Source organism: Euphorbia lathyris, chromosome 8 (assembly GCF_963576675.1).
Source record: "Euphorbia lathyris chromosome 8, ddEupLath1.1, whole genome shotgun sequence".
Lineage (NCBI taxonomy): Eukaryota > Viridiplantae > Streptophyta > Magnoliopsida > Malpighiales > Euphorbiaceae > Euphorbia > Euphorbia lathyris.
In genome coordinates this window covers 76,257,527-76,277,263 of record NC_088917.1, presented here as the reverse complement: position 1 = coordinate 76,277,263, position 19,737 = coordinate 76,257,527, and the positions used below count along the sequence as shown (strand labels likewise).

The 19,737-nt window shown below is 37.8% G+C and overlaps 1 long non-coding RNA gene across 5 annotated transcripts; it reads right to left on the bottom strand.

The window, feature by feature from the left end:
* Positions 1–1,289: 1,289 nt before the first annotated feature.
* LOC136202795 (uncharacterized) lies at positions 1,290–6,342 on the bottom strand. 5 transcript variants are annotated; one of them, XR_010674602.1, is made up of 6 exons: positions 5,816–6,342; positions 4,573–5,512; positions 2,688–4,493; positions 2,400–2,543; positions 2,029–2,289; positions 1,290–1,434 (listed from the first exon to the last, which is right to left on the bottom strand). It is a non-coding gene; the product is annotated as an uncharacterized lncRNA (long non-coding RNA). The 5 variants fall into 5 exon arrangements; XR_010674601.1 differs by lacking the exon at positions 1,290–1,434 and adding an exon at positions 1,773–1,952; XR_010674599.1 differs by lacking the exon at positions 1,290–1,434 and having other exon boundaries at positions 1,979–2,289; positions 2,688–2,903; positions 3,259–4,493; positions 5,816–6,341.
* Between the last annotated feature and the right edge of the window lie 13,395 nt (positions 6,343–19,737).

Here is a 19,737-nt window from a genome sequence, read left to right as displayed (position 1 = left end):
TATCCCAACAAATAAATAGGTATGAACTGATTAGCATGATCTGATCTCACTTACATTATATGTCTACTTATATATATGCACAAGCTAAACAAACACGTTCTTCATTTACACTTATTCAACCTCCAACTCTAATGCTTGTTCAACATAAAGTTTCTTCTATAGTTAGACAAAAAAAGTTAAGCAGCACACATTTGAAAACTAAAAAGGAACTTAATCTTCAAGTTATGGATCTGCTTGGTGCTTTCCCCCTTGCACATTATGCCCCCACTGCATGCTCATCACTCCATCTCCTGATAGTTGAATTAAATATTGCCCTATTGTTGATGTATTGCTTAGCAACATATTCTTGCCCTGAAAATGGCTCCTTACTGAGGGGCTCTACCAGCAGCGCATATATATGCCGCAACAGCAAAAAAATGCATAGATAAATTAGAGCACTGACATGGATATTTGTGTAGCAAAGAAATAGACAAAAACTAATGGCAAATCTAATTGTGGCAGCAGGAAAGGAAGGGCAAGCAAGTAGTTGGGGAAGAGATATCATCCCCAAAGGACTAATATTAGGATGATAAATCCTAGTCTTGAAGCGAAATTGAGAATAAGAATAATTTGATTAGTGTATATGCAGAGTATTATATGTAATATTACAATGTATTAATAAGTTTTGTGTTATTACAATTGGAGGTGTGGCGGGGAACCATAGAGGGAAGCAAATTTTGATTTGATCACTAGTACAGAAATGGCCTATGGCCACGGTCATTTATCATCATTAGCCACGATTGTACGGCCGTGGTCAAAGGAGACGTGGCAAATGATTGGCATCATTAGCCACGGTTGTACGGCTGTAGCCAAAGGGGGCATTAGAGTTAGTTTTTACGAATAATCGACTCTAATGCTTGAAGTTTTTGCCACGGTTGTCATAAAAACCGTGGCTGAAGGGGTCTTTAGCCACGATTGTTTGTAACAACCGACTCTAATAATATGATCATTAGAGTTGGTTGTTGTAACAACCGACTCCAATGCTTTGATCGTTAGAGTCGGTTGTTGTAACAACCGTGGCTGATGTCAATAACATTTAATCCAGATGTGGCATTAAAATTATCATAATTATTTGGATTGAAGGGAGCTACTCTAAATTAAAAGATAAAACAACCAACTAACAAAAAAAAAAATTAAAAAGATAAGGAGATTAAAAAATATTCCTTCGAAATTATGGTTATGATCCAAGTGCTGATGATTCGAGAAAATAATTAATTAGCAAATTAAGGACATCAAAATTTGAAATAAATATTACATCCCTCCACACTAAAATCTAAAACACATTTCTTGTAAATAGTATTAAACATTCTTTTACTCAAAGATTTGAGCTAGTAGGCCCTGCACCAAAAGTAGCAGCACCACAGTGAAACCCGACCTTCCACCATTACCTTGCATCTTTCAGAAAAATGAACATCAACCCAAAGGAACACAAATTCCTTTTTTTAAGGCAAAACACACATGTAAGATCGATTCCTATATGCAGATAGAGCACGAGAGAGTAATGCATGTTTCTACATAATCCAATCGTTTTCAACATTTTAGCGAATCTAATCAGGAGTTTGCAATTCGATAAACGCATAGAGATATTGCAAACAAGTAAACCAATAGCCAAATTGATGATTGCCTATACATATAGGTTGACAAATTGGTGAAAATCATACATATTTTTTTTTATCAATGCACCAATATAGACATAAACAAAAAAAATAGCAACCAAAATAACATTCTTAATTGAGGAACATGTTTCAGGAATAAGAAAGGGGGAAAACATACTATCAAAAAAAAGGGGAAGGGGAAACAAATGTATTATGTAATTACCCCATAGCATTTCCCCCGCAAATATAGCTTTCAAAAGTTCTAATAGTAACACATAGGGACCATAACATAAGGCATTACTTTCATCGGTGCAATTCCTAAAAAACAAAACAATAACATAAGGTTCCAGTCATTTGCTCCTTTGGAAAATAGATAACAAAAAAAAGGACTTACTTTAATCAGTACATCAAGTTGGCAATTCCTGAAAAACAAAACAATAGCCTAAGATTCCGTAAATTCTAGAAACAAAATCAATTAGAAACAGACTCGTATGAATACGCCAGGCAAGGGTGCTAGAGTGCCTCCTTTGTAGTTGGACACCTCGAGGGTTTAACCTTGAGCAAACTCTTCACAAAGTCGATAAATTCGACATCAGAAGTTCTCAGATGATGCTCCAATTCCTCTAGGATTAAGCATTCTAGTTGGTCTGTTTCCCTGGTAGAAGAATTAGTCAGGTTCAGATTCAAGTATCGGCAGTAGGAATAAACGATGCGTGTTTCTGAGTTCAATGTTTCTTAAAGTGGAGGAAAATATGGGGAACTAACCTCATTTACATGATAGAGATCATATTCTTTTGTAAAGTACTTGTGAGTTTCTTGACCTCTCACCAACATCTCATAATCGAAAGGACCGAACATCCCGACCACACGTGTAAGGATCATTAAAACTGCATCGTTCTGAAACAACACCTGATACAGACACATATACTCAAAATTAGAACTTTAATGATGCTGAAGCATAAAAAAAAACTATGTTCCTCAATTCTCATATAGTCTAAATTCTAATTATGCATAAAGAACTAGTAAATCTGAAACAAATACAATCATTCATACTTCACGATCGCGATGACAAGAAACAATGGAACCGGTAGAGCTTCTTGGTATCTATTGAGACTTTGGTATATATGAGTTCCGAGTATCTTTCCCAACCACTGTATTTTCCAATAACCACTTCATGTTTCCGACAAGCACTGGTGAAGCCATGACTATATTTGAAACTGCGTTCTTTGCTCCAGCATTGTAGTTGATTGCAGACCACAAAAAAAGACCCTGAAAACGTTTTTGAAAAGTTCAGTTTGCAAGTTCCAACTGTTGGTCCCGTGTAATTAGTTCCAAGAGGGGGTTAGGAACTAATGTAACTTTTTCTCTTAATTATGTTGACTTAATTTAATTCTTTAAATAATCTTACTCAGTTTTGGTCAGCAAGGCTGAGCGAGATGTAAGACAGCTTTAGTCAGAAACTGACTAGAACCATTTTACTTATGAATTGGGAATTAACACTTAAGGTCAGCTTCCAACTCAGCACTCTGATTACTCAGTGTCAGCTTATACAATTTATATCCTGAGTAATTTAAGCAAGCAACACATGCATATATATATATTGAGAGAAAGGGTTAGAGATTACTCAGCAGTCTTATCCTGGTTCGGCCTCACCGCGTACGTCCAGTCCCCAGAATCCTTCCGGACTTTTTCAATCCATTACTGAGCTCTTTAAAGGTAGAGCACAAATCGTTTACAAAGCAATTGAGTATGCAAGAGTACCGTCCTCTATTCGTCTACTCAATCCTACTGAGCGCTATAACCGAACACTCAGATTTTCTCTACCGCTGAGTACTAAAACCGAGTACTCAGCACCACTCTCTCAATCTTTACAATTGATACAAATTTGCTCTTTCTAGATGAAGAACACTTTAGATGAATACAAATTCACTCTAGACTTTTACACATAGATTGGATTTGGGTGTAAGAAGTTTCCTTTTTCTAATCAGACAGCTTCTTCTTTGGATATTCACTCTTGTGATGATTTTCTTTTCTGTCTGTACTTGTTTTTTCTTTTTGTAAATCGGCAAAGGATCCAAGTGATGATCTTGTCATTTTATAGTATAATCTGATGCTTCAATCATTTGAATTCGGACATATCCGTTGAATTCAAACGGTCTTCTTACGTCATTCATTGGTCAGCATACAGATTTGAAGGCCAATCCTGTCGTCTGAATTTAGCAGTTCTCCAGGCTTGCCAGTTTCGTCTTCTTGTGCCAGGTTTCATCTTCTAGCGGCAGGTTTGTCTTCTTGCAAAGCGCCAGTTGATCCATGCGTCTCGAAAAGGTCACTTGGCGCAATTCTGAGGCTTCTGAATTGGTGCAGACCTTTGTCAGGCTTTATCTTCTAGTTAATGGATCATTGGTGCTGTCCTGTTGAACACTCATCTTGACTTAATTGACGTTGCCTTCGATCTTTATCTTCGACAAGGCTGAGTTACGTTCTACTCAGCTTCTTAGGTCAGCTTCATCTTCAAGCGTTTGTTCAGAAGAAGACTCTTCTTCTATTATGCTGAGTTGTGTTCTACTCAGCTTCTGTGACTCATGTTGACTTCGTTCTGTCTTACTTTTCATTTCTGTTCTCATTTATAAATATACTCAACATTGAACAAACACATTAGTACAATTAAATCAAAGCACTTAAATTTAATTGTCTTAATCATAGGATTAACTTAAATAATTTTATCAAATCAAAATCGTGTGGAAAGGTGTTTCAACACCAATGATTGATGAAGTAGTGAGAATGTTTTTGGACGAAAATCCGGATCATTACCTGTTGTGACAAAGTATGAAGTACAAGAACCAACCATGTTCATTACACCTATGCACATCAAAACCAGTCCAATTTAATTTCATTCAAGAATCCGACCCGAAAATTACATAAAAACACATGACAATACCTCATTTCTGTAACTGAAAACAGAGGACATGACAGGGACAAATTGCATCTTGCTAGTGAAATGAACAATCCCAATCAATCCTTTAAGCCATTGAAGCGAGACGATAATGGCAACACTAGCCATGAATCCAACAAGAGTAGCCCTTGATAGAAAATCAATAATAAACCCCAATCCGAAAAGAAAAATAACAAGCAAAAACACAGAAAAGAATAAACTAGGATGGGGGAAGAGAGGAGCTTAGCACTAAAAAGGGAATAAAACAATAAAGATATACCATTATAGTTTACTTTAAATTCAAGCCATTATTATCCTAATCCTATTCTACTTGTGTTCCATGTTAATTATCAGCCACTAGAATACCATTAAGATTGTTTTTAGAGTTTCAATGCCTGCTTATAAACATGTATCATTATTCTCACAAACTTAACCAATGATTCCTTCAATTTTATTATTTTCAGATACATTAAGATCCTTTACACTAATTAACCACTATCCTTAATCAATCACTAGAAAATGGACCCAACATTATTCTTAAAATCTCAAATTAATATTACTGGATATTCTAATTAGCACGTGAATTATGTGTACCTTCGAAGCGTAGCTCTAGCTAAGCTTAGTCATCATTGTACCCTTATTCAGTTGTATTTAATGTCATTCATTTTCGAGGCATTTAGAGAGCCTTCTTCTCCATAGTATTTAAGCATGTATACATTTGAGTATTTTGTGAACTTAAATGGAGCATTATTGAAACCCGGTTTTGTATGTGGTAAATGGTAGCAAGAAAAAAATGTTAATAAGCCCTTAATCTTAGATATCACTCAATAGTTTCTCTTATTCAATCAAAGTTTTGAATTACATTACCTCTTCCTCACCACCATATTGCTCCTCTAATGCTCTCTTCATATCCTCCTTTGTCACCCGCTCATCATCAAATTTGAACCTAAAAAACTAACACTATCATATTGTAGCAAAATACTGATCCATATAGTACAAATCAACTAAAATGAGCAGGCTCAGATCAAGGAAATCATTTACAACTATGCAAAAGCAAACATGTACATGTAACTGGTAACTAGGAAAAAAAAGAAAGAACCCCCTGAGAAAGCATCCAAAACACAGCACACATTTATACTTCTACTTGAATGCAACCCTCTTCTAAACAGTTGCTTTAACCATTTGAAGGCAACCTAATATGGAGTGCTTCATCTCTTCCTTATGTGAGAGTGAGGGTTTATTTCCTTACCAGAAACCTAGAGTGCTTCGTCTCTTCCATGTGTGAGATTGCAGGTTTTTTACAAAGTTTGATCGTTCATTTCCATCTTTGGTGATTCTCTGAAGGTGTCTATTCCGGTGCGGCAGGTGATTCCGGTTCGTTTCTCTGACGGTTCTTGATCCAGTGCGACAGTTGATCGGAAGGCCGAGCTTCTCGAATCGGTGTTGCAGTTGAGCAGCAGTATGTGTTTCTGGGTTTGGGTGTTGAAAGTGATCGGCAGATGGAGGTTAACAAGATCTGCGGTATCTAGTTTGTCTTGTTTCCTTCTATGTGTCAGGCGATGACAGTGTGGTTGGCGGCTAGGTTTCGGATGTGAGAAAGGGGATTCTATGTTTTCCTTTGATTAGTTGGGTGCTGGATTCGGGGACGGTGTGTGAGGTAGAAAGTAACTCAAAGAATGGTGATTTTTGACGCAAACGAGAGAAAGGGGAGAAAGCTGCTAAAATCTAGGTTGCGCAAAGACGATAAAGAGAAAGGGGGAGGACAATAGGAACAGTTCATAAATGGATCTTTAGAGTCTATTATTTAATTAACCGACTTTAAAAAGTAATTGGTGTCGGTTTTCAATAAACCGACACTATTAACCCCAGTAATCGGGGTTAGTTCTACTTGAACCGATGCCAATTACTGGCTCATTGGCCTCGGTTTATATTTAAACCGATGTAAATTATTGGGTCATTAGCCTCGGTTTAAGAAGAACCGACACCAATGACTGTCCAAACCACGCACCATTTTTAAAAATCACATTTAGAGTCGGTTTTTTTAAAAACCGACCCCAATGCTCTAATTATTTGAGTCGGTTTTTTAAATAACCGACTCCAATTACTTATAGCTACGGTTTTTCAAACAACCGTAGCTAATAAGGCGTGGCCATAGGCCATTTCTGTACTAGTGTATATACACCTGCTTAATAAGGGGTGTATTGAGGGCCCTTTATTATGAAAGACCTTTTTTTTTTTGAAAAGATTATGAAAGACCATTTTAGTTGGTCTCCATTCACATGATCTGCATAGCAGCAAGCATGAATTAGTAGAAAACAAGAAGAACTCCTGGGTGAAACAAAAAGTGAGATACCTGAACAACTGAAGAGCCATCTGGGTGACTCCTGTCGGAGTTGGTCCAACTCCAACTGCACACTTATGTGGAGGCGCTGAATATCGGACATCATTGTATGCTTAGGGTAAACTGGTTTATAGACTTTTTTAAGTTTATGGTATACCCCAAATTGAAAAGGTGTTCTATTTATAGAGGTTTGAGGGTGAAAAAGTGAAAGGTCATGGAGAATGAGAAAGGGTGGAGTCTGTTGTTGCGTTAATTGCATTAGAATTGTAGTATAATTAATGATTTCTTTTTGCATTGAAGACAACAAGACAATTGGGCAATACTACTTTTTGGGGAATGAAGATGAACCATTTGTATTTCACATCGAGTTGCTATTAATTTTATTCTTGACTAGATTCAACAATTGAATTAAACTCTTGTGTATACAGATTATGAGTATTATGTGTAATTAATTTCAAATATATATATATATATAGGGGAGGGATCAAGTGAGAACCTCCTCTTAGGTGATGACACTTTCTTAGGTGAGAACCACTAAAACTACGTAGTTTTGAGTCTAAAAATTAAAAAAAAAACGCTACTGTCATGTGGGCTCAAACCTTGGACCCTTTGTTTACACTCCAAATTACTTACCACTGAGCCGATTACTTTTCTTATATGATATGTGCCGCGCTGATTAATATATCATTGCATTGTAGCTTTCATTGTTTAATATTTGACGCATGCACTTATTAATATTGATTAAATATGCATAATAATGAATTATTAATAGAAAAAAAGAAATGTGCATAATAATGAATTATTAATAGAAAAAAATATATATGTGCATAATAGTGAATTATTAATAGAAAAAAATATATATATGTGCATAATAATGAATTATTAATAGAAAAAATTCAAGAACATGCTCCAATTAAGATAGCCAAACAAAGTAGCTATTGACTATTTAAATCAAGCTAGCTTCGTATTTGGAAGAACGGACTCGAGTCGGACAAACCTGAGTTCGTCTTCCACGTGACATTAATACGAATCTAGTTGGGTTTATCTGAGCCAAATGAACAGATAAGTTAGTCCAAAATCGCCGACGCTGAGAGACGATTAACTAAGATCAGGTTCTTCTAATTCTTAAGCTGTCAATAAATTAAATCTTAGGCGCTGAGATATGATTGTTTATTGATTAGGAACAAGTTATTTGCCGTGCTTAACTAGTTCACTATTAAGGAAGAACACGCCAAACTGACCCGGTGAATACATGAGAATACAATTTTATCTGTCAATGATCGTTAACGTATGAATTATCCTGTGATTCCCCTTGACCGAATTCATCAAAATATTATTCACAAACCTTCTTTAATTTCTGTTTTGTTCTTCTTATGATTTTTGACTTGTTACATTTAAATTTAATAAACTTCACAATTCCAAACCCCCCATTTAATTATTTTGTTAGGTCATTAGAAGTTTTAAATCAATATTATTCCTTTGGGTTCGACCTCTACTTGCTCTATTACAAATTATTCGTTTAGGGAAAGTTGGGATTATTTTTGGTGGAATCGGCACCCATCAAATTTTGGCGCCGTTGCCGGGGAATAATCTAATTTGATTTGATTTCTTTTATGACCAGGTCCAACAATTCAGAACAACTTCTTTTTGAATCAGAAATTGAATTACTGGCTCGGAGATTTCGCAAAGAAGTAAGGCTGCAGAAATTACAAAGTGCCAGGAATTCGAGTTCTAGTGACGAAGAAGAAATATCCAGCGAAGAAAGTGAACAATCAGAAGAGGAAACAATGGCAGACAGAACTCTAAGACAACTTCAGGCGCAAGAGGTTAATAATCAGCCCCTATGCATCACATATCCCAACTTGGATGTGTCGTTTGAGCTGAAATCCGGGTTGATTCATTTGTTGCCCAAGTTTCACGGCATGGAGAGTGAAAGTCCTCATAAGCATCTTAAGCAATTCCATGTGGTGTGCTCCAGCATGAGACCGCAAGGAGTGACGGAAGAACAAGTGAAGTTGAGAGCGTTCCCATTCTCACTAGAAGATGCAGCCAAGGATTGGCTTTTAAATTTGCCATCAGGAACAATCACTACATGGAACCAGATGGTACAATCATTCCTGGACAAATATTTTCCAGCCTCCCGAGCGGCATTAATTCGAAGAGAAATCAGTGGAATCAACCAAAAAGATGTGGAGTCGCTTCATGAGTATTGGGAGAGGTTCAAGAAGTTATGTGAAAATTGCCCTCAACACGGGATAGCTGAAAATTCTCTGATCCAATATTTCTATGAAGGGATGCTTAGCATGGAAAGAAAAATGGTGGACGCGGCAAGCGGAGGATGTTTCCTTGACAAAACACCAACCGCGGCTAAGGAATTGATCAGAGTAATTGCAGCAACTTCTCAACAGTTTGGGAAAGTTCAGGAAGGTCCCAAGAAGGCATATGAGGCAAGCAGTTCTAACATTGAAGAGAAATTGAATAAACTGACTAGTCTTGTGCAGCAATTAGCTCTCGGAAAGGCGGCTCAGGTGAAGAAGTGTGGGATTTGTACTGCCACTGAACACGCCACTGATGAATGCCCTGTTCTATATGAAGAAAATTCAGAACAGGCCAATGCACTTAATGGGTACCAAGGGAAAAATCAAAGAACGTACGATCCGTACTCTAATACGTACAACCCAGGGTGGCGTGATAATCCAAACCTCAGCTACGGACCAAGGCAGCAAAATTATCAATCACGGCCTCACCAATCCACCCAAAACTCAGGTATGCCTTTAACTGATATTGTCCATAATCTTGCAACTAATGTGCAGGAACTCCAGAAACAGATGACTCAAATAGCTACAGCTCTGAGTGAGATTCAATCTCAAGGTAAAATGCCCTCTCAACCGGTGGACAATCCAAAGCAAAACGTGAGCGCAATCACCCTTCGTAACGGAAGAGAAATAGAGCAGCCCGTTTTAAACAAGCCGGCCAACAAGAAGAGCGTCATCGAGGAAGATAAAATCCTTGAAGAAGAAGTGCAAAAGCGAGATAAACTCCCTCCTTTAGTTACTCCAGCACCTTACCCGAATCGGTTCGACAAATCGAAGAAGGAAAAGGAAGAGAAGGACATCTTTGAGGTATTTCGCAAGGTCGAGGTAAATATTCCATTAATTGATATTGTTAAACAAGTTCCTCGATATGCTAAGTTCCTTAAAGATTTGTGCATTAATAAAACTAAGAGAGTTGGGTATGAAAAGATCACCATGGGTGCCAATGTGTCGGCTGTACTTCAAAGAAAAATGCCCCAAAAAAGTAAGGATAGAGGTATGTTTGTTGTTCCATGTCAGATTGGGAATACTAGTATTAAACGGGCAATGTGTGACTTAGGAGCGTCTATAAATGTCATGCCTAAGTCTGTTTATTCCTCTTTAAATGTTGGTCCTCTTGAAGAAACTGGCGTCGTTATTCAACTGGCTAACAAATCTATTGTTTACCCCGATGGGGTGTTGGAAGATGTTTTGGTGCAGGTTGATGGATTAATTTTTCCAGCTGACTTCTTTGTTATTGACATGGAAGATGATGATCGTTCCTCGGAGGCATCCGAAATCTTGTTAGGAAGACCATTCCTAACGACCGCCCGGACCAAGATAGATGTTCATAAAGGAACACTGACTATGGAATTCGATGGTAAAACAGTTCAATTTAATGTTTATGATGCCATGGAATTTCCTAACGAAGTGCATTCCGTTTGTGGTATAGATGTTATCAAACCAATAACAGAACATGCTTTTAAGTCATATAGGGAAGATGAATTACAGGTGGTTGTTGAAGGAAGCACTGAAATCGAAAGTGTCAGGAAGCTGCAAGTACAGGAGCTTGAAGAGCTACAGAATGAAGCTAATGAGAGCTCAATGATTTACAAATTGAAGACCAAGAAATTCCATGACGACAAAATGATAGTTCAGAAACAATTTCAAATAGGACAGAAAGTGCTCCTATTCCATTCACGTTTGAAATTATTTCCAGGGAAATTAAAATCATGTTGGAATCGGACCTTTCTTGGTATCTAATATCTTTCCTTATGGTGCAGTGGAAATTCAGCTTTTGGAGAACGGGAAAGTGCAGAAAGTAAATGGCCATCGTCTCACGCCATTTTATGAGAATATCCCGATTGAAAGTGGTGAAGTTATGGAGCTACAAGTTCCTGGAGACTAGTCTTATTGCTCGAATGTGTCTAGCCGAAGACGTTAACTAAAGGCGCTACTGGGAGGCAGCCCAGAGTTAGTCTTGCTCAAGACTAACACGTATCCTTTGTTCTTGTTTCTTTTGTTACTTTTATTTTTATTTTTATTAATTTTGGACTAACTAACTTAACTGCCACCTTCTTTTTCAGTGGGCTCTGTCTGTCCTTTGATAAAAAAATTTTGGGAAAATTACATAGAAATTCACCTTTTAAAAACTATTTACGACTATATCATCTAATAATTTTAGATTATGTCAAACTAGTAAAATTAGTACTTTTTACATATTTTAAGGATTAGAACTTATAAATTATATGTTTAGAATATATTTTTTAAGGTTTATGATTTATGAATTCGAGTCTATAATTTTTAAATTAAGGTGTAAAATCATAATATATAGAGAATAATGACATATTAAAAATTAAGTTTGGTGATATGACTTAGTTGTAATTTTGTATTTAATTATGATATTGATGTATTCCACCCATTTTTTTTACAGGTTAGAAATGGTGATTTAAGATACATGGGCTAAGAGGTGGTTTAAGTTTTAATGAAGAAGAGGAAGCCCAACATTGAGAAAATAAGGGTTAAAAAGGTCAAATGGCTCACTTAACCCTTATTACCTATCCAAATTAAAAAGAAACCTACTTTCACCGCCACTTTCTTTCACCATTTTCATCTCCCACTACCACCATCTTCTTCCAACTCCCTCACTTCCACTTTCTTATTTCATTGATTAATTCCACCACTTACATTTTTTTTTTAATTTGACCTCACCACCACTACTTTCTCCAAATTCCAATTTTTTTTTTCCTTTCATTTCCCCCACTCCCACTTTCTGATTCCATTTAACATCACCACCTCCATTTTCCAATCCTTTGATTTCTTTCATTTCCCACTTTCTGATTTCATTTAATCCCACCACTCACCATTTGATCTCACCCCCTCACTCCTACTTTTTGATTTCATTGGATTAAACACATACCATTTTTATTTTTACTTAAATTCCACCACCGCCACCCTCATTTTCACTCCCTTCACTCACAACCGCCGTCGCCTTCAATGACGGAACCACCGTCACCTCAAACGACAGAACGAGTGTCACGGGCGAATCTGAGTTTGGTGGTCGCCGGCAAATCTGCTCCGACCGTTGGTGATTCTCCAACACCGGCTACTCTAGCAACTGAAACAGAAATGGCGAGAGAGCAAAGAGCACCCCCTACGTGAGCTGTAACAACGTCTCGAAAGCGGAAGCCGAACTCCATCCCTTCCACAACCACTCGGGGTCCCCTCCCCTAAAAAGGGCAGTAAGCTTCTCAATCACTCGTTTATTTTTTTTTATCTTTTCATTGGTTGTTGAGGTTGCTGCCCTTGCCCCTAATTGATTAAATTCCGCACCGAGGACGGTGCGAGGAGAAAAGCGGGGGAGGGATGATGTATTAGAAGTGCTTTTATGTGAATATGGTTGTTGCATTTTGTTGCATTTTGATAGATGTTTTGTTGTCCATTCTGTTAGTTTAATACACTCTTTAGGCTAGAAATCTGTGAAACTATTGGCATAATTTTAGAATAGTGTGAGGTAGTCGTCTCGAAAAAAAAATGTGTTTGAACTAGTGTGAGGTGGCTGCCCTTTGTTTTGTTTCATTGAGATTTTACCATTGCTAGCTCATTATCTTCCAAATAGTTGATAAAGTTGCTTGTTGTTGTAGTACTGAGTCCCCTAAGTGTTATCGAGTCTTGCGAGTACCTTTCTGAACAGTTGGAGTCAAGTAAATGCTTTGCCTACACGCTGACAAACTAAATTGTTTCCAACATCGCATGAAAACTCGTTTTAATAAGTTGACTTAGAAGCAGCAGCACCACTTTACACCCCATTTTTGGTAAGCATTTGAGCCTAATGGAAAGAGCAAACACATTACGCATTTGCTCTATTTTCTTTTCTGAGTGCGTCTGCATAGCATGTTAGTTCTAGAACTTGCCATGACATACGTTTCAAGACCCGATTGATGAATTTGAACTGTTAAAATGATAAGGGCATTAGGTTTCTTTTGTTGTTAACCTTTCCACACTTTTGAACCCTGAAAAAGAAAAAAATTTACCAAAATTTAACCAGCCTTTAGACTGCCAATTTGAGCCTTTTTCCCCATTTTTGATACCTTGTTTATTCCTTTGGCCAAGGATACGTTTTAAGCCTTCAGAGTCTAGTTGAAGTTTGTACAAAATGTTGGGTCGTTTGATTTTGTGTCATATTTTGAACCACAAGCTCTTTAAAGAAGAGACAACAAGCTGTTGTGCTCTATAATTACTTATTGTGGTTCTGAAAAAAAAAGAAAAAAAATAAAAAAAAGAGAAAATAGGGGCAGAAAAAAAAATAAAAATGAAAAAAAAACAGAAAAGAAAAAGCCTCAAAGAAAAAAAAAAGAAACAGAGAAAAAGAAAAAAAAAAGAGAAGAAAAGAAAAGAATAAATAGGTTACAGACATTTGTCTGTCCTAGTTCGTTTACTGTCTTAGTTTCTCTTGTTTATGTTCTCATTAGTTTTCATGAATATCTCGAATTGTTTTCTAGATATTCATGTGAGATTATGAGTTTGTCGTCTTATGTGTTAACCTCGTACTTGTAAATGTGCAGTTTTACTTTTGTTTTGGCCTAGTTTGGAGTAGTTTGCACTATTTTACTACTCTCGGATCCCCTAAAGTTTTTTTCCCCTCTCTCTCTTCCAACCCATGAGCCTAACCCACGTTACACCCTTGTTAAGTCCCTTTGATTTTCTGTTTGAATTCATACTATGTGGTGGAGGTTCGATTGATTGGCAAGCCTATGGTAACTACATTCTATGATTGTGACTTGAGTGAATCCTCTAAAATGAATTATAAGCCTAAACACAATAGTGCATAGAGTGATCATGTGAGGGTATTGTTGCTTCTAGTTTCTTGTTTTACACATTACGTGCAGTGTTGTCGAGACGTTTTTGGGAGTTAGAAGTATTCTAAAAATCGAAAGATTCTTGATTTGGATGATTGGTAGTCAATGTCTTTATAACGCTTAGGGGAATTAGGAACGAATGACAAGACAACCTAAGAGTATGCGGAGCTAATGCCATGATCTGGTATGCTTGAGGGCAAGCATTGGGCAAGTGTGAGGTGTTTGATAAGTGCATAATTCAACAATAAATTACCCCGCTTTTGTGCTTTATAATTGTCGTGTTTTGTTATTTTTGCGGGTTTTATTGTTTGTTTTTGGTATTTCCATCTCTACAGGCCAATGATGACAAAAGGGAGATGAATTGGGCTTAATTTGGGCCGAGCTGGTGTCGGGTCGTGATCCGGAGCTGATTGGGCGAAAATTGGTCTGAGTCGGAGTTAGTCTTACACAAGACTAAGGCAGTTACGGGCTGACAGTTTCCTGGTTCGAATAGGATTGCTTTCCTGATCCAGATTGGACGATTTGAGAACAAGACTTTCAGCTAAAGCACGAATTTGTAGGAGACAAATGAGGAGGCAATCAATTTCAAATTTGAAGAAGGATTCTTAAGCTATTTTGAAGGGATTTTAATTCCTTATTTTGAGGAGCCGTAATAGACTTAAGAACGGCAGATTTTCCAAGTTCAGAACATCAGTTTTTACATTTATTTTTCCAGCAGAAAAACACATACGTTCCATGGCTATTGATAGCTAATTTCTTAATTTCGGTTAAGGGTTAATTCAAGGGATTTTTCTCCGTTATCGTGAGATCGTTGTATTTCACTTTTCTCAATTTATTAAACCGTTTATTTGGTCATCGTGTTTAGAGAATTATTCTCAATTGATTGTTTATTCTATGAATGATAACTGCAGGTTGTTTGTCGAATTGAATAATCATATGGCTGATTTGGTTTATTAGAGTTTCACCTAAGATAGCCAAACAAAGTAGCTATTGACTATTTAAATCAAGCTAGCTTCGTATTTGGAAGAACGGACTCGAGTCGGACAAACCTGAGTTCGTCTTTCACGTGACATTAATACGAATCTAGTTGGGTTTATCTGAGCCAAATGAACAGATAAGTTAGTCCAAAATCGCCGACGCTGAGAGACGATTAACTAAGATCAGGTTCTTCTAATTCTTAAGCTGTCAATAAATTAAATCTTAGGCGCTGAGATAGGATTGTTTATTGATTAGGAACAAGTTATTTGCCGTGCTTAACTAGTTCACTATTAAGGAAGAACACGCCAAACTGACCCGGTGAATACATGAGAATACAATTTTATCTGTCAATGATCGTTAACGTATGAATTATCCTGTGATTCCCCTTGACCGAATTCATCAAAATATTATTCATAAACCTTCTTTAATTTCTGTTTTGTTCTTCTTATGATTTTTGACTTGTTACATTTAAATTTAATAAACTTCACAATTCCAAACCCCCCATTTAATTATTTTGTTAGGTCATTAGAAGTTTTAAATCAATATTATTCCTTTGGGTTCGACCTCTACTTGCTCTATTACAAATTATTCGTTTAGGGAAAGTTGGGATTATTTTTGGTGGAATCGGCACCCATCAACAGTCGTATCAAGTAAAACGACAGCTCAGCATGAAGAAGGATCGAGAAGCCTTCTAACAAAAGCTTCAAGATGAAGCTGCTGAGTTGAACGACAAGGCAGTCAGGTCAGCGGAAGAACATAATCATCTTGGAGACAAAGTATTTCCACTTTGGGTAAAGCTCAGAAGACGCAGCATGCTGGCTGGAAGACTTTACTATAAATGTCGAAACATTCTGTTCATCTAACGAAAAGCTGCTGAGCATTGCCGAAGACAAAAGATGCAAGAATCTCATTGGCCAACGACACTGAGCACGTCCTGAGTGAAAGCGACAGGAAGCCGTTAGCCTCCAATGGTTATTTTGAAATTTGAAATCATCGGTGCTTGAAGTGTCACTATAAATAGGCCTTTCAAATGCTTCATTCGATGCAGATCTTCAATTAGTCGAAATGCTGACCAAATTCATACTTGAAGTTCTGTGAGAATAACAAAGCAAATCTTACACCAATTCCAATCATTGTGTAAAAGTCTAGAGTGATTTCATTCATCTAAAGTGTCTTAGCAATTGTTGTTTAGGACAAACACTTATCATTTCTAGAAGAATAGAAAGGAGAAGCTGAGTACTCGGTTATAGTACTCAACGGTAGTTATAGGAGTGAGTAGAGGAATAGAGGAAGATACTCTTGTATACTCAGCTTCTATTGTAAAAGGTTATGTGCTCTACCTTTAAAGAGCTCAATAGAGAATTCAAAAAGCTCGGAACGCGTTCCGGAGACTAGATATAGGCGGAGAGGCCGAACCAGGATATGTCTGCTGAGTAACATATTTCTAACCCTTAAACTCCTTTATATATTGCTTGCTATAAAACTGACTAAGTAATGAACTCACGCTGAGTTGAGTGCACTAAGAAGCTGAGTTCAGGAATAGACTCAAGTGCTATCTCCTGACTCAAGGAAAGCAACAGACTTAGTCGCCAGTTGACTAAGCTTGTGTCTTAAAACTACTTAGCGCCGCTGTGTAAACCTTTTCTCAAAAAAAAAAGAAGTCAGCCTTAACGGACAAAATTTTAAATAGTTCTTATCCCCCCCCCTTGGAACTAACCTTGTCACGTTATACGGGACCAACAAGTGTTATCGGAGCTTAAAAGCTCACAGAGAAAGATATAACTATCTTGAGCTGATCCCCACAATGGCTGAGAACAGCACTCGTTTCCTCCCAGAAAATCTGACAACTCAGATTCTTCCTGAGGGACTGTCCATTACTCGGCCTCCTCTGTTCTTCGGGTCTAACTACACCTTTTGGAAGAACAGAATGAAAAATTTCATTCAGGCAACAAATATGAGTGCATGGCTATCTATAGTCCAAGGCCCATTTGTTCCTGTTGAAACTATTGACGGCCAAACGGTTGTTAAAGCTGAGACTAAGTGGACAGAAGATGACCTCAAGAAGCTACAAAATCATGCTTCGGCTATAAACATGCTTCACTGTGCGTTAGATGCTGCAGAGTAAAACAAAATTTCAGGTTGTGGTCAGCACATGAAATCTGGAAGAAACTGGAGGTCACCTACGAAGGAACCAACAAAGTTAAGGAGTCCAAGGTGAACCAGCACATGAGGTTGTATGAGCTGTTTGAAATGAACGATGATGAAGGAATCTCTGAAATGAACTCAGGATTCACAAACATAATCAACGAGCTCAAAAGACTCGGCAAGATCTTTACTGAGGAAGAGCAAGTCAAGAAGATACTGGGGAGTCTTCATAAAAGCTGGCAAGCCAAGAAAACTGCTGTTGAGGAAGCTCAAGACTTGACCAACTACAAGTATGATAAACTCATTGGATCGCTGCTGGCCCATGAGATCTCGATGAAGAACTTTGAGGTGAAGGAGAAGTCTGAGGACAAGAAGCAAAAGTCTCTTGTCATGAAAGCTGACTCCACTGATGGGAGCTCAACAGACGATGAAGAAATGGCCATGTTCACTAGAAAAATGAAAAGGTTGTTCAGAAAGAATGATAAATATTCCAAGAAGCCTTACAAGAAGTTTGACAAGTACAAAGCTGAGTCTAGCGACATCAAGTACAAGAAGGACAGCTCAAAGCCCATCACATGCTTTGAATGTCATCAAACTAGCCATATCAAATCAAGTTGTCCCACATTGAGGAAGGAAAATAAGAACAACAAGAAGGCAATGGTGGCAACCTGGAGTGATAGTGATGAGTCATCATCATTAGGAGATGATGCCACTGAGTCAGCGAAGATCTGCTTCATGGCATATGAGCTTGCTGAGCCTTGTGTTTCTGAGCATGCTGACCCCTCCATTGCATCTGATGATAAGGCACACTCAACTGAGGTAATATCACTGCCCCTGCTCAGAAATGAAATGATAAATGCCCTGAGTGACCTCTACACACTTATCAAAAAGTGTAATAAGAAGGTTAGAGCACTCAGCAGGCGATGTGACGAGATTGAAGAGGTCAAACTCAGTGACCTTCGATATCTTCTCCAAGACAACTCAACTTTGCATAGCAACGTAGAAACTATGCATAAGTTTGTCTCTGAGGTCCAATCAGATTCTAAGAAACTGAGAAAGGACATCACATCTATTCAGAACCAATTCAAAGTTCTGAATAAAAGAAATATTCCTCTGAACACTCAGTACCGAAGTACTAATCAGCAGAGATGGAATCCTTAGCGGAATGTCCAGTGTGACTTCTGTGGGAAGAAAGGACACGCCACAAAGGTGTGATGGCATGCTCAGCACTGGGGTGCTGACCAGTCAGTGAGATATCCCAAACAGAAGGTCAGATGTGACTTCTGTGGGAAAAATGGATACACTGTCCAAGTGTGTCGTCATAAGATTAAATATGATGCTTTACCTGCTGAGCCTAACAAACAAGGACCCAAAAAGACTTGGGTACCTAAAGATAACTAGTTATATTGCAGGTAAGCCTGAGGTGTGCTGAGAAGTAAAAAATATGGTACATTGACAGCGCATGCTTGAGGCATATGACTGGTGATGAAACTCAGTTCATCACACTTGTGCGTAAACGAGGTGGAAGCGTAAGTTTCGGAGACAACAAAAAGGGTAAGATAGTAGGGTCAGGAACCATTGGTGGTAATCCTACTATTGAGTCAGTCTCCCTAGTCAGTGGAATTAAATATAACTTACTCAGCGTAGCTCAGCTATGTGATAATGGGAGAAAAGTTATATTTGATGACACTAGATGTAAAATAATCGAGGGAAAAACAAATGAATTAATTTTAACTTCCCCTCGAATTGATAATGTCTTTATGCTGAATTTGGAAAAGAAATTTTCAAAAAATGTATGCTTAGTGTCAAAGGAAGAAAATTCTTGGCTATGGCACAGGAGACTTGGTCATGTAAGCATGGACCTCCTGGCCAAATTAGCAAGAAAGCAATTAGTTGAGGGACTGCCAGAACTTAAGTTCGAAAAAGATCAATTGTGCAATGCTTGTCAGTAAGGAAAACAAACTAAAAAATCTTTTCATAGTAAAAACGTCATCTCAACTCAGCGTCCATTAGAGTTGCTACACTTGGATCTCTTCGGACCAGTCCAGCCGCTGAGCTTGGGTGGTAGAAGATTTTCCTTGGTCATTGTAGATGACTTTTCTCGGTACACTTGGATCATCTTGCTGAGTAGCAAGGATGAAACCTTTCAGTCGTTTTCAACACTAGTAAGAAAACTTGAAAACGATAAAAACCTAAAGTTAGCTCACATCCGAAGTGATAATGGTGGAGAATTCAAAAATCAACAGTTTGTTGAATTCTGTGAAACCAACGGCATTTACCAAAACTTTTCTGCTCCTAGAATGCCTCAACAAAATGGGGTGGTTGAGAGGAAAAACAGAACCTTGGCTGAAATAGCCAGGACAATGTTGAGTGAGCATAGGCTTCCAAAGTACTTTTGGGGAGAAGCTGTCAACATAGTTTGCTACATACTTAATAGGGCTCTAGTCAGACTCATATTAAAAAAGACTCCCTACGAACTTTGGAAAGGACGAAAACCCAACATTGGATACTTTTGTGCCTTCGGCTGTAAATGTTTTATTCTAAATACTAAAGATAG